Genomic DNA, 16,628 nt, shown 5'->3' with positions numbered 1-16,628 from the left:
TATGACTGATAGGCAGTGAGATAATAGACTAAACAAGCAGGATGTGTATAGTCAAAGCATCAGGGAGGTTTACACATGTATGGTATTGGTACAATGAAAGTATGCTGTCAAAACAAAGCTTTTAAGCTATATAGCTTGAAATGATCACATGGAATAGTAAAGATCTGAAGCCTGAGTGCCTGCTTCACATACAGAGAGAATACTAATTAGTTAAAGAGATTAAATAAAATTGAATCTAGTAGAGAGGTCAATTTTATAAAAAAGTAATTTTATATAAAGGGTCACTGCAAAGTTGCTTGGGGCTGCTGGGTGCAACTGCATGCTCTTTGGTGACCAATACTCAATATTATTGTTATAACATGTTACATTACCTACAAAATACTTCATTTGTAACAGATTATTTGGATGACTACTATGTTAAATTCATGTTTGGTGAGACGATGAGAACCTGGAGCAGCTAATGTAATGCTGTCTGGAATATATAGTCATTCCAGAGTATCTTAGTCAAGATCCCAGAAGTATTAGCAGAGGCCAGTGGAAAGTGAAGAAAATCCTTTTCATAGATCCTTTGCCTTCATCCATATTTCCATAGGAGACAACAGAAACCCAGTGGAACAGTGTAGTGATCCCATGATCACTGCAGAGGTTGTGATCAGGGCCCTTGCACATCGAGGTGTTCGTGGCCTGCATAGCAGTTACCGTGAGCAGTGCAGGCCTGTGCCATGTTGCTGCCTTGCACCTAGGGCTTGGCCTACAGGCCTGTGCTGCCCATCTCCCTCGGCCACGGGATAAGCTCGGCCGGCTAATTGTAACTGCAGCAGACTGCAGGCACTGGCAGACTGGGGTGCACTGGCAATCATACCACCCTGTCATCCAAAAGAGCAGCAGCACGTGCCTATGTGAACACCCTGTCTTTTCCACGGAGGAGGGTATGCATTAGCTGTAAGAGCTTACAAAGCAGTAAGAGAGATATGGTTCATTGTACTACCCTGCAAAAGTATTGGTATGGGCATCACAGATAGGAAAGGAAGAAAAAGGAAATGGAAGAGAATGACTATCCTCTAGCTTCAAAGTAGACCTCTGCAGTGGTTTTATCATTTCATCTGGTTTTGCTGGCCCTAGAGTAAAAACTCAGGTGAGCCTGTTTGGTTGGAGGGGGTGGAAGGTGCACATCATGACAGTCGTTGCTCTCTGTTGGATGTGGGTTGAAGCTGTGAACGCAGCAGGTTTTACCTCAGATAGCTCTCAAAAGAAGAGCAGGTAAGACTGGGGAACCTAATTTTCATTTATTTCCTACAGAAGAGAAGTGGGAGTAGGCATATACTTACCTCACTGATAAAATAGCAGAACTAAATTCTTATTTGTAAGTTTAAAACAACCACAAAGAAGCTTTTTCAGATTTATGCAAGGAGAACATGTTTTCACTCCAGTGTAAAGCTAGATGCCTTGCACAGTGTTTTGCAGTACACATGCATGAAGCTGGAAGTGACAGAGCCCAGTGTGTAAATTATCTGGGAAGCTAGCACCTACCTAAGTGCATGAAATTACTGTGATCGTGTCTGGAAATGACTAGTCTTGCAGCCTCTCTTTTTATCTGCAATTATGCATGCTTTTGGGCATGTAAATTTATCTGTACTTTTACCCAGTGAAAGTGTGAGCTACTTGAGCTACTTTTTAAGAGTCATGTTGAGATTTTCACCCAATTCTGTAGCTGGAAAAAAGAACTTGGATGACTGTCAGTTCCCTTCATTTCAGTAACTGACTGAAACATTATGTTTTCTAGGACCATTTGAGCAAAGAACAGGTGTAGGTGTAGGTGTTTCACAAGCAGTATTTTGGCAAAATAATTCATCTTTATTGTGTATGATTTTTCTAATGATGAATGTTTGGTGATTAAGAAAGTTTATTTAGGCCTGTGGTAATTATATCAGATATGGTAAAGATATCACAGGTTATGAGTCCTTGAACCATAGTCTTAGATCTTAGACTCCTTAGGTCACTCCAATACTTTATCACAGAAAACAGGAAGGAAAGGAATTGTCATTATAAAGTTTTAAATGAAAGTCCGCAGAAACCTTTGAAGTCCTTGGCCTTTAATACATCATACAAACACTTTACTCCTCCTGCATCCCGCAACCCACAACAAATGAATGGAATCATCAGTAGCACTTTCTGAGTTTCTGAGATATTACAAATTCACATTTAATTGCTACTGGCTTTCTTTACAACAATTTAAACTGTCAATTTTTTCATATTTCAAAGAGCTAAATGTTAATTACTAAGGATCAGAAGAAGTATGTACCTCCTTTCTGTGGGAGAGGCAGACTCAGCAACAATCTTGAATTCTTGCTCCTTAAAGACCAGGAGGCAATTCCTCTGGGCTATGAAAACTCTAACTGATAAGATAATTCAACAATATTGACGTGCCATATAACATACCTTCCAGTAATGCAAGGAGATGCCCAAGAGAACTAATTAGAGGAATTATTGAACACCTGCAAGCTCCATTTAGTTTACTAGTTTGTCTATAATGCAAGGAAATTAGAAAAGGGAGTATAGGAGGGACTAGAAGAAGTCTTGGATCTTTGACATGAAAATGCCTAAGCAGAAATAGCAGAAGGACATTTGGAAAAATGGTAGGACAGAACCATTAGAGTCTTAGAGTCAGCCCAGAAAAGAAACAGAATTTGAGGGGGACTAATCCCTCATGGCCGTTATTCTGAAAACTTGGTGGAGATGCAAATCTTAGCGCAGAGGTTTTCAGGATTAATTGGGGAGAAGAAAACAGCACAAAGCATAAAATTTGTGATAACATCAGCTGGAATTTTACTTTTTGAAACATAGGATATCAAGTAATATAAAAAGCCTACTTCATTTTAATTGAGTTGTATAATTGTTTGAAAACAGCAGGCAGGATGCAGCTGCTCTTCTTTTTTTTTTTTTTTTTGTTTATTTTTTTCTGGAATTCTGATTTGTTGATAATGAATATAATACTATCATATCATACCCCGGGGCACAGTAAGATAGCAGCAATCATTTGCATGATGAAAAATTATTTTGAGGAAAATATTAGTATCTGATTTTATACTTAAGAATAACTAAGAATTTAAGAATCCTCTGTTTTGGTGTTTAAATTAAAGACTTAACAACTTCTTACGTCAACCCAGAAATAGAGCTACCTAAAGACAGAGATAATCTTCATTTCAACTGTTGCACTGATTAAATTGTTATGTGGTCTTTATGGTTGAGTACAGTAGGTCAACACAGCTCCAGGGCACTGTAAGAGGGAAAAGAAAGCTAAATGTTACTGCTCTGCTGAATTCTTGAGTAGTCTATATGAAACAATCTGTTTCCCGAAGTAAATTACATTTTCTAATTAGTTCTGAACATATATTAATGTGACGCTCTAATGCCATCTTAAATTTCTACTTTATTGGAAGAAATGAAAAAGAGTGTGACACTCGTATACTCTGCCCCCACTCAAACTGTAATAGTTTAATCTGTCATCCTACAGTGATCTGCATTTGTATTTAATAACATATATCCTGTATTTCTGGAAATGTTTACAGGCTCAAGTATGATTATATTCATTGCTGATCTTGTATTGCAGCTAGAGAAATAGTTGGATGTTTTCCTTGCAGGTTTAGCTGAGTGTATTTAGAAAGTGTTAACTCTGCCTTAAGGTAGGTGACCTCTTAAGAACCCTTTCCGTCTTGTGTTAATCCTTTGGTTGGTGAAAGCATCAAGCTTTTCTTTGTCTGAGGTGATGATCTACTGAGCATCTGAATTCCTGCAGATTGGTGAACGTGAAACATTGTGTGCCTCAAGATGGCAGTATTTCATTTGGAAAAAAACTCTCCAGTTGGGATGCTGTTTTTTTATTCATTGTACCATAGGGCCTAACTGACAGGGTGTCAATAATTAAAGGGACGGTAGGAGAAGAGAGGGCACATATTTCACAGTCTTCTGACCTGCCATAATTTTTTTCCATCTCTCACAGCATGATGATTCTCTACCAAGGATGCAGTAATAATCTGCTTACAGGCATTGTGATACTTGCATTCCAGTCTCCAGCAACACTTCTGCTAGGAAATCCTTCTCTTGGGGGATTTTTGCTATTAAGTCATTTGTCAGTAGAGATTTATCTTAAAATGGAATATTAGTGCTAAAAATGTCAGTATTACACAGCTTCTCTTTGACTCTTTTTTTTTTTTCAATGTTTGTTGGAGAACATATTGAATTTACAGTACTAAAAACAAATTTTCTCACATATATTTAAAGAGCAGTAGGCAGTTCCGTGTTTAAGATAACGTTATATGTAACTTTGAAGTGGCTAGTGCCTTAGTTGAGAAACTAGTTTCTTATGACATCCTAACGTTTTATTATTTATGTTAGTTACTTCCAAACTAGAGCTGTGATTCCCAAACTGGACTATGATGCTTGCAAGATTTTTTTTTTTTAAAAAAAAAGGTAAGTCTAAAATTTTGACTTACATGGCTTCATGAATCCTCTTCTCATCATATAATCTGAGATGAATCCTTGTGCCCATAAACACAGATCTCAACCCATGAGCTTACCCATGCATCTTACGAGTATTTGGTCGGACTGGATTTGCCGGAGAAAGCTTTTGGTAAATCTAAAGCAATGTTCAAGTTTGCTCCTGAATATGTGGCAAGACACCAGAACTGGGACCCAGTACTCCAGAAATTGGGAATTTTTGCGCAAGGTCTTCAGTTTGTTTTTTGTACCTGTTTTTTTGGTGAAGGCTGTTGCAGTCGTTTCATGAACGCAAACAAAAGGAAAGAAGAGCTGTATGGAAAGTTCCCTAATGCACATACACATGACATTTTAAGTAGTGCCCAATTTTAGCTGTGGTCATTACTTTTAATGAAAGTTTGTCAGCAGATTTCACTTCATTTAATCTGCATTGGAGAGTGATCTTGAGAAGGATTTGTAATAACACCAATCAGAGCAATTTAAGTGTTTCAGGAGACAGAAGGATTTTAAACAATTGTGAGGTGTTTTAGGGGATAGCTCCCAAACAGGAATCATAAATGAATGTTCAGGTACAACTGTCCTGTTAGCGTCCATCCATTGGGCTGATAGTATAAGCTGCCTTGACAGATAGATACAAAAAACTACAATAAAGCATGGCTAAAGGATTTTTGGAAAAAAAAGGCTTTTTATTGTTTTGGAATGACTTAGGCAGTGCAAACTCCCTGTGGTCTCTGTCTTTGAAACAAAGTTGGGGTCTTTGCCAGAAATTCGTGTTAACTACTGCTGGCAAAAACCTGTGGGCAAATTGGCCCTTTATCTGGAAGCCACAGCTGCAGCACCACATTTCAAAGAAACTGCATCTCCCAGTAACCCCTCAAAATTTCATTGCCTTGCTGCCACAAGAGCAGCTATGTTAAATGTTTGCATTCTTGCTAAGTGCTCATACCTGAAATTACTAACAGTCAAAAATAAAAAATCTGTGAGGGGAAAAAAAAAGTGAGAGTCACCTTGGCAGCTTGATGTGAATGCTGTGCACTTTGTATTAGGTTAGTTTATGTTCCTGTAATTTGGGCATCCTAGTAAGATAGGACGTATTCCTAAAGGATGGACACATATCGCATGGAGCACACATATCATCCAGCTGTGACCACAGCAAGGATATATATTTATATGTGGTCATTCTTACTAGACCACATAACCAACTCAGAAAAAGAAATGAACTTCTGAGTGTACAAGTCTTTTTGTGGACCATTTTGTCTTTGAGGGATGGGAAGGAGCAAAACTGCCTGAATAAAAAAAAATGAATAAAATAAGCTACATAAAGAGATGTAGAGTTAATTTCAAACTGTGAAAATCAAACCATTTAAGCATGAAACTGTCCCAATAGCAGTATCTGCCTCTGCTCGATCCCTTGAGAGCAGCATTACGGGCTCTCTCCAACCAGCCATTTATCAGGCTGGCCCCCAACTGACCAAGGTTACTTTCGTCCCAGGTGTTTTTCTACAAAAGCATGGAGAAAGTGAAGCAGCAGCCAATTTTGTAAGTTTGACATTGAATGCAGGAAGCTTAGTGGCTATCCATGGCTCTCTGGCAGCTCCTGCCTACCTGCCATGTTTTTGCAGTAGGGCCTTTCTTTTAATTCTCTCATGCAATAGAATCCCTGGAGTACATAGTTAAGGACTTGATCCTACATCCTTACCCACCGCATAGGTATGACTTCGCAACATGTATAAAAGCTGGACAGGCAAGCCCAACTATTCAGGATTCAACAATGTAAGTGCACTGTTGCTCTCCTATCTATCTACAAGGGCGCTGCAAAAGGCTTAGGCTGAACTTCCAGTTAAAGACTTCATGTGCAGGTAGCATACGCATGATGAAATATGTTTTAGGGCTACAGTACTGGAGAGAAAAAACATTGAAAAACTTCCTTTAGCCCGAAGAGAGCTATGAGACAGGAATAAGGGACTACTTAAAGAATGTTTCTTTAAATATTAAAATAGGAAAAGTTTTGCTTGATTTATTCAAGTGTCTTCAAAGGGAAAAAAGTCTGTACGTTGTACACAGAAAATATAATTCTTGCTCCAACTTCTCAGTGTTGCAGAGAGCTTAGAAAGGTTGCAATTCTTTGGGTGTTAGGTACTTGAAAAGCTGGATGCACTTGTAGATCTTGCTTATCTGGGGAAACAAATTTGCCTTGAATGTCTAACTCAGGCTTTGAAAACATGTTGGGGCATACAGAAGGCCTTCAAAGTATATAAAGAAAAGCTTAAAGATATTTTTCATTGTATGTATGTATTCAGTGTTTTCACTCCTCTGAAGTAAAGCCAGCTCTTCTGCCCACCTGAACCCTGGCAGATAATATCAGCTTATTCTTTGGTGAAGTCTGCATCTCCTAATACTGTTAGAATCATAGAATCATAGAATGCTTAGGGTTGGAAGGGACCTCTAGAGATCATCTAGTCCAACCCCCCTGCATACGCAGGGACACCTAGAGCACGTGGCACAGGACTGCATCCAAGCGGGTTTTGAAGATCTCCAGAGAAGGAGACTCCACAACCTCTCTGGGCAGCCTGTTCCAGTGCTCTGTCACCCTCACTGTTAAGAAATTTTTCCTTAAGTTCCTATGGAATTTTTGATGTTTCAGTTTCCGGCCATTTCCTCTAGTCCTATCAGTGGCCACACTGAAAAGAGACCATGACCGTCCTCTGCACTCCCTCCCTTGAGGTACTTATATACACTGATTAGATCCCCTCTCAGCCTTCTCTTCTCCAGGCTGAACAGGCCCAGCTCTATCAGCCTCTTCTCATAGGGCAGATGTTCCAGGCCCCTGATCATCCTTGTAGCCCTGCGCTGGACTCTCTCCAGCAGCTCCACATCCCTCTTGTACTGTGGAGCCCAGAACTGGACACAATACTCCAGATGCGGCCTCACCAGGGCTGAGTAGAGGGGCAGGATCACCTCCCTCGACCTGCTGGAGACGCTCTTCTTAATGCACCCCAGGATCCCATTGGCCTTCTTGGCCACGAGGGCACACTGCTGCCTCATGGTCAACTTGTCGTCCACCATGACACCCAGGTCTTTCTCCGCAGAGCTGCTCTCCACAAGCTCGGTCCCCAGCCTGTGCTGGTGTCTGGGGTTATTCCTCCCCAGGTGCAGGACCTTGCACTTGGCCTTGTTGAATTGCATGAGGTTTTTCACTGCCCAGTTGTCCAGTCTGTCCAGGTCCCTCTGGATGGCAGCACAGCCCTCTGGGGTATCGGCTACTCCTCCCAGTTTGGTATCATCAGCAAACTTGCTGAGGGAGCACTCTGTGCCTTCATCCAGGTCATTGATGAATAAATTGAACAGGACTGGACCAAGGACTGACCCCTGGGGGACCCCACTAGCCACAGGCCTCCAACTAGACTCTGCACCGCTGATCACCACCCTCTGAGCTCTGCCATCCAGCCAGTTCCTAATCCATCTCACTGTGCACTCATCTATCCCACACTTCCGGAGCTTGCCCAGGAGGATGTTGTGAGGGACGGTGTCAAAAGCCTTGGTGAAGTTGAGATAGACAACATCCACTGCTCTCCCCTCGTCTATCCAGCCGGTCATTTCATCATAGAAGGCTATCAGGTTAGTCAGGCAAGATTTTCCCTTGGTGAATCCATGCTGACTACTCTTGAGCACCTTCTTGTCCTCCATGTGCCTGGAGACAACAGCCAGTATGAGCCGTTCCATCACTTTTCCGGGGACGGAGGTGAGGCTGACTGGCCTGTAGTTGCCTGGGTCCTCCTTCTTGCCTGTTGTTTGCAGTCAGTAAAGTACTGTATATTCCTCTTCTACCTGTGCATGCAGCAGATGGAGCAGCCTAATCTGCATGTGGATAAATTCAGAGTACCAGAGAGATATGGCTGTTTTTGAAGTAACAGTAACAAAGGACAGTTGTGGAGTGGTCAGGGTAGCTACAGAAAGCTAAAAGGGAATTAGCAGTGGAAAAACTGCAAAAAATACAGCATATGCTACCTGATTTTACAGTGACATGAGTTTATTTCTTCAATGTAATGTTTACTCAGCTGCTTTTAAGAAACCTGTAAACCATCTTGTTACAAAGTGGGATTATTTAGAAGTAATTGCACAAATTGCTTCTCACATACACCATTCTTTTACTGCCTGAGAAGTGCTCTCAGCTGTACATAATTTGAACAGTAGTACCTAATATTGGTTAATTAAAGGTCTGTATTCCCCATGGATTAGTCTATGTCTGATTCTTGCTTTGTACACAGAGGTAAATTTGAATTGGTTATGATTTTGTTTTCCGCTAACTATTCAGAACAAGTTTTTTGCTTAAACAAACTCTTTGGGCATATCTTGCTCTTTACAATAAACTAAAGTCACTTTTGAACATCAGAAATGCAGAGTTAAAGTTCCCCTGTGGTGCCTTACGCTCTTCCAGGGTCTTTTGTGCAATGAGAAGTCTTTGAAAACCAGAAAACATTAACAGGAGGTCTCAGGTGTATGGTAACACAGCCCTCTGTTCAGGAGCTGGCAATTACCTGCATTAAATCAAGCTCTATTATTACACGAAGTGGAGCTGCACTGAATGATGGAGGGATCAGTAGAAACGGCCTGGTGAAGCTGTGATGTTGCTAGGAAGACATCTGGAACATGAAGCTGTGATCAAAGGAAAGAGGTGCATAGCCTGCCTTGTTGCAAACAACATTTTCTAGATGGTCTCAGAGGTTATTTTCATTATACAGTTATTTTTAGTATAGTTAAGATGGCAAGTTGTACATCAAAGTTTTGATCTGAAAGTGAGCCAATAGGGTAACAGACCTATTTTGGTTTGCTCCTACTGATTTAACATGGCACGCCACTTCCAGGCACAGCACGCTGGGGAGCCACTAGGCCATGAAACTCAGATCCCTTATCCACAAAAGCATTTTAACATTTCCGTGTCTTGTCAGTTGTTTGCTGATCATTTTATTTACTTGTCCTTAAGATAACGCACTTTTCATATTTCATTCTTAAGAATTTTCATACACATCAGTGACACACTTTAGGGAATAGTGTAGATGAACTGGAAAATGGCTTGCTCAGTAACGGTTACCTAATACTTATCTTTTTGGAAGTTAATTGAAAAGATAACGCTCCTCTTTCTTCCACTCCACAGTTGCCAAACAGCTTTTCTTAAGGAAGAGCCCTAACATTGGCACTGATGGTCCAGGCACAAGGGAGACAGAAGCACAGAGGGCTTTTCTGCTGTCCTAGAAATAGCACTGGCTTCAAAAACACAGGAAAGAAGGAAGGAGAATAACATGACCCTTTTCCCTGTTTACTAAGAGAGCTGTACGCAGCACTTGTGGGTTTTATAGGAGATTAATGAATTCAGATTTATGTTACCATGAAGAGAGAAAATACCTTTATCTATATGCACAGAAGGGGAATATGAGGCATAAGGAGGATAAGATAGCCCATGGTCTTATGGGCAGAATTGGGAATGGAATACAAAACTTGCCAGTCATTTCATATGATCCCCCTCCTTACCTCTCTTCCCCCAAAGTGGAGGTTGGGAATTCAGTGCCACATCTTAATATTAACAACCTGAAGGTGGGGAAAGCAGGCTGTTTTGCATTCCTGAATGGCAATATCTCAGAGACATATTCTGAAACTCTGAAGTATCTTAAAATGTCTAAAATGATTCAACTTAATTAGGATTAAATGTTCTGAAGACTTCATGAAGCTAAGGGTGTGAAACAATTTTCAACTTTGAAGATGAAAAGGGAACAGTTTCTAGTTTGAAGAGCTTTATTTTGAGTCTTCTGAGAGTTTTATATTATTTCTTGACATAGAACTTGTGATCTATCTGCATGAAAGGCTCCAGAACTTAAGAAAATCTAGTTTTAATTAGTATATAGATGGAAAATTACAAATCTATCCTCCCTCCTCATCTACACCATATTTAATTTGAAAGCATTCTTAAATCATTATTATAACTTTTTTATTGTTTTTTACAATATTACGCCAGTCTTTCCCAGTTTTTGGTTCGCACTGCTTACAAGATTTGATAATAGCCCTTGTGGCCAGGAGAATCATCCGTCCATGCAGCCCACATATTGACAGGAAGGGTGATGAGAATGTTTCCTGCATCGTGTTATTTGCTCCATAGCTTCCAAACAGCCCAGCAAGGATTGGAGGTCATTTAGAGGGCTAAAACCATTTAAAAGGAGGAAAAAACCAACAACAATAACAAAAAACCTCTGCCCCTAGAATGAACATGGGAAAATTAATCAAGTACTTGGATAGAGAAGCCAAGGGTATTTAGTTTTGTTTGCTTTTTCAAGTTTGTTGTATTTTGTGGAAACTGCACAAATCCACCTACATAGTGAAGGTGTTTTCTTAAAATCTCTTCCCCTCTAGGAACACTTCCCATATTTCGTACTCAAATATTTTAACCAAAAAAGAGACAATCTGCAAACAAGCTATAGTTGAACGTAGGACCGTTTCACAGTCCTCACAGCCACTTGCTTTGGTGACAAACAAACTTTTCTATGAAGTATTTGCATGGCTTTAGAACCATTTATCCATTCAGAATCTGCTGTGTAAACGCTTTATTGCCTGGCGTGTCAGACAGGGTGCCTGAGCAGCAAAGCTGAACAGGACCTCGTTGCACTGTCCTGGGCAGCCTCAGCGGGAGAGAGGAGGGGATTGCTCCTTCCCGAATGGAGCAGTGCAGGGCAGAGGGACACAAGGACAGGGACAGATTCTACAGCATGGTGTGAGACAGGAGCAGAAAGCCTGCACTGCAAGGCTGGATCCAGAGCAATGAGAAAGGACAGGTTACTCACCGACTTTTCATGGGACGTCAGGGAAACTGAGAGTCCCTAGAATCTGTGGCAACTTAGGAAGCTGGAAACCTATTTTGGCCTGAACATGAGCCTAAAAGGGAAGGTCAGCCTTGCTATGCCAGTGGGCAGTGCAAGGAGGGATTTGGGTATAATTACTTAAGTTGAAGTCTGTCTCACTCTGTATTCTGCTTGTCCTTTAAGAACATTTTTCTGTTTCAGTTGGTGTTCAAGTAAAAGAAACAGACATCCAGAGCCACTATGTGAAACAGACATCCAGAGCCACTATGTGGTGCAGATGGAACCACTGCAAGATTCTCATTAAACTGGGGTCCCATTATGATTTGTAATGTATTTCTATAAATGATGTACTAACTGTTCGTCTCATCTCACAGTCCTTCCAGAAAAGAAACAAACAAACCCCACCATCATCAAAAAAACAACAACAAAATAACCAAGAGTATTCTTTAACATCTATACTGTTTGTAGTCTGTTTCCTAGGTATTTCATGCAGCATTTTGAAAGGATTCATTAGTGGGGATCTGGGTATCATTACTGAACCAGCTGAAAATAGCTGAATAGGATGATCTCACTTTATTTATAGCTTCACAAATGATAGGCCGAGAGCTAATGTAAGATTATTTTCTGTTACACTCAATAAATTCTAGTGAACTATAACAAGGGAGTACATACACTCAAAAAAAACCCCAAACAATCCTCCCCTTCTGTCCCCCAAACTGTCACATTAAATCCTCTTAAATTCCAATTTTTAAAATGTTTAATCTCTCCTCTGGATAACAAGAAGAAAAAAAAAAGACAGAGGGGGAGTCAATATAAGCCAAAACAACTCAAAACTTCGTTAAGGCCCAGTGAGAACTGCAGCCCCCATGGGCCCTGGGGTTTCTACCTTTCTGTTCCCAGCAAAGCATTTTTAATTTTCCTCTGATATGGCACTGGTGCTAATCGTGGACTTCACAGTACTTTCTTCCTTGCTAATATGTACCAGCTTGGCAGGTTTTTTTCCCCTTCTTGCTTTGCGGAGAATTTACGTGGAGGGCTACAGGGACTCCTGTAGAATATCATAAGTAAGACTAAAGATCAAATGATGGCAAGTAACACAAATAAATGATCAAAAACAGGGTGCTGAGGTTACCCCAAACCCTCAGAATAGGGTTTCCTAGGGAAGACAGGCTTGCATGGCCCTTCCCAACAAGCTTTGCCTCCAGCTATGAAAGGAAGGTGCAAAAAATTGTTTTGCTTTTTCTTTATTAGAGTGGAAATACGTATTAAATCTGAACTACAGACCTGGGAATAAGTTTCCTCTAAGATAATGAACTTGATGCATCAGCAGGTTTATAAATGCATCATATTGGATGCAGATATTTAGCCAGAGAAGTGATTCCAACAAAACATGTTATCTCTTAAGATCCAGGCTTTGGACTAGGCATATTGTAGAATATATATATTTACAGTCCCTTCCCCTATTAAAGGAATATTACTGCTGTGATTATGCCCGAGCTGTTAACTCTTTTCCAACTTTCAAAATATTGTTATCTAAAAGTGTGTGATTTTAGTGGATATTAGCAGAAAAAGGATATGGGATTGATCTATCTGTCCACAATAAAAAGGAACAGAAAACCAACTTGTGCTTTTTCTGTGTTACCATTTACAGTGTTGCCATCTGCATCTAATTGTCCAAGACTTTGGTAAGGCTTTGGCGCAGTCCCCCCACTGCCTTCTCCTGGAGAAGCTGGCAGCTTATGGCTTATGCAGGTGGAAGAACCAGTGGGATGGCCAGGCCCAGAGAGTAGAGGTGAATGGAGTTAAATCCAGCTGATGACTGGTCATGAGCAGTGTTCCCCAGGGCTCAGTGTTGGGGCTGGTCCTCTTTAAGATCTTTTTTGATGATCTGCATGAGGGGCTTGAGTTGAGAGGAAGAGCTGTTCTGCTTGAGCTGAAGCTCTGCAGAAAGTTCTGGACAGGCTGGATTGATGGGTTGAGGCCAACTGTATGAGGCTCAACAAGGCCAAGCTCCGGCTCCTGCACTGGGGTCACAACAACCCGAGGCAGCGCTGCAGGCCTGGGCAGAGCGGCTGGAGAGCTGCGTGGCAGAACAGGACCTGGGGTGCTGGTCAACAGCTGGCTGAGCACGAGGCAACACTGGGCCCAGGTGGCCGAGAAGGCCAAGGGCCTCCTGGTTTCTATCAGGAACAGTGTAGCCGGCAGGACCAGGGAAGTGACCGTCCCCCTGTGCTCGGCGCTGGTGAGGCAGCACCTTGAACACTGCGTTCAGGTTGGGCCCCTCACTACAAGAAGGACATGGAGGTGCTGGAGCGTGTCCAAAGGATAATGAAACTGTTGAAGGGTCTGGAGCACGGACTTTAAGAGGAGCAGCTGAGAGAGCTGGGGTTACTTAGAGAAGAAACTCAGGGGAGACCTTATCACTCTCTGCAACTATCTGAAAGGAGGTTGTAGTGAGGCAGAGGTCGATCTCTTCTCCAGAATAACTACTGATAGGACAAGAGGAAATGGCCTCAAGTTGCATCAGGGGAGGTTCAGATTAGACATTAGGAAAAATTTCTGCACGGAAAGAGTAGTTAAGCATTGGAACAGGCTTCTCAGGGAAGTGGTGGAGTCACCTTCCCTGGCAGTGTTCAAGAAACGTGTAGATGAGGTACTTAAGGATATGTTTTAGCAAGCATGGTGTTGAAGGGTTTATGGTCGGACTCAATGATCTTAAAGGTCTTTCCCAATTATAACAATTTATGATCCTAGGATCTGGCATCAAAGGGATGCTCTTGTTGGCTCAACTGGGCTGCTCTGGCCAGCTGACACATAAGTTGCAAAACTGTCTGTCAAGAGCTCTTTTGGATGGGCTCTAACATAGCACCAAACATGGAGGTAAGCCCATGAAACATTTCAGTAAGCCATTTGAAGGAAATCTTAGCAGTTTGACATTAGCTTCAGAAGTTGTGCGTGTCATATTCTGTGCTATCTGCAGTAGCAAAAAAAATGCACTTACACAGCCAGTGCTAAAGAGCGGAGTCGCGTGTGCGCTTAGCGCATATGGCAGACAGCGTTCTGTGAGATACACTCATGTTTTCACAGCTGAAGCTATAACAGTCCAACCCTTCTACAATAATTTGACATGAGCATCTATCTCTGTCTGAATCCATATTCAGAAATACTAGAATGTATCATCCCTGAACTGTTAAAAACACCACTTCTTTACTCAATCATAAGAGGCATTCCGATTCATTTAATTTCTCTCATCAAGAGCCTGTGTTTAATATTAAGTTTTAAATGGTAATGAAGTAAAAATTACTTTAATCTCCATGGGTTTTACTCTATTTAAAAGCATATTCACCATTGAGAAATGTGTTATCATCACCACATATCTCTTAAATGACTTCATGTCCAATGTAACTTGTGTTTGAGAAATTATAGCTTTTGGTATCTAGTAGTGTGTCCTTCAAAAGAATATTTAATTTCCATTACTTTTTTTTAAGAACTTTAAATCATTCTAATATTTATTTTATGCCCAATGTCATTTTTCAAAGATTGAAATTTGTGTATTGCATGCCTGCACTATATTCTATATTTGTAGAACAAAGCCAAATTAAATGGTGACTGTTAATACTACATGCAGCCAGCAAACTTTAGCCTTAACTCTGCTTTTCTGAAGAAAAAATCCAATACCATATTGTTATGGGCTGAATAAGAGTGCTTAGGAAGCACCCCAAAGTTGAAAAAGATCCATAAAAGCAACCTTATTCAGCTTGAATGAATGCTGCTTAGCATTTTATAGAATTGAAAATTTGTGCCATAAGCTGTATCCATAAATACAGATTCTGGAGGCACTTAAAATTCAGTGATAGCAAATGCTTTGGATATAGTGAGCTCAAGGTTACAACCATATTCTGTACTATGAGACATTTAGGTAAAGCATTGGCAATTTAAAAATGTAAGAGAACATAAAGTATAAAAGTCTCAGGATACAACAATATTGCACCTATTCCCAGCAAGTTACCATACTGAAGGTCATATTCCTCTACAGATTAGAGGAAGGTTGCATGTGGAGCAGGACCATCTTTAACTGATGATGGTTTAGAAAAAAATATCAATTGAAAATTTCAGATATTTTTAAGTATAAAAAAATGCTTTTAGGGACTCTTGTAAATCCTCGATTAGGTGCCTACCTTTGCATTCTTAAAGCAATCCAACCAGCAACAATATTTTTTTCAGAAGCTTCCAAGGGACCTAGTTATAACAGCACCTACAATGAATGGTTGATAAATCTGGAAATGGCTCTCCTATTCCTGAAAATACATTCACCAATACAACCTGGTAAAGGAGGATCAAAGCGGGGTGGCAGGAGTAGGCCATTGGAAAAAAAGTGTCACGATGGTTCTTTTGGACCGGTCCACATCCAGGACATCAGTAGCTGCACACTCAAAGTAGCCCCAAAAGCTATTTGACCAACCACAATTACAAGAATTATTCAGTCTTCAGAAATTTCTTCGCGAAGCCTGCCTGAGGTTTATACATCCTTTAACGATGTACCCAACATTTTACGTTTAACCAGATGGTTTTTAACAATTTAACAAAGCATCTTTTTAATCAAATCCAAGTATTCAAGCTTTTATATATATATATATATATATATATTATATATATATATATATATATATATATATATATATATATATGTATTTGTTTGACCTTGGATGGGCTTACTAGGGTTTCTGACAACATAGATATATGTATTTCATTGCAAAGAAGTCACTATGAGTGAAAAAAAAAATTATGAACTTAATACATGAGCACATGTGCACAGGGAAGTAGGAACACAACCTTTATGGGGTGAATCAACCCCTTTTAAGGTAAGTACAAAAATAAAGGGAAAAATAGATTGGAAAATCTCTTGGAATTCAGGCTGTACTTACCTAACCATAGCAATATCATTAAAGTTACTTAGTGCTGACACTGGAGTAAGAGATAGGGTCTTTCTGCAAAGCTATAGTATGAACATTGTGCCTCTGCAGCCCTCTCGAAGAGCACCCACGTGCTGACATCCTGAAGTTTAGGGGCAGCTCGGTGACAGCAGGAGCCAGTGGAGGCCAGCGAGAAGTGCCGTCAGAAGCAGGTACTGCTGTTCCTCTACCAATGAAACATCTCCCAGAATGCAAAACAGTCAAGGAATTGCAGTTCTCCACACACCTCTTGCGTGTAGGTAGCATTCACGTTTTGCTAAGACTGCAAAACATTTGTTATAAATTTCTCATTAGTAGCTATCATATTACA

Source organism: Tinamus guttatus, unplaced genomic scaffold, assembly GCF_059628265.1.
Source record: "Tinamus guttatus ecotype Peru unplaced genomic scaffold, ASM5962826v1 Tinamus_guttatus_pri_ptg000411l, whole genome shotgun sequence".
Lineage (NCBI taxonomy): Eukaryota > Metazoa > Chordata > Aves > Tinamiformes > Tinamidae > Tinamus > Tinamus guttatus.
Note: the sequence above shows the minus strand (reverse complement) of the source record.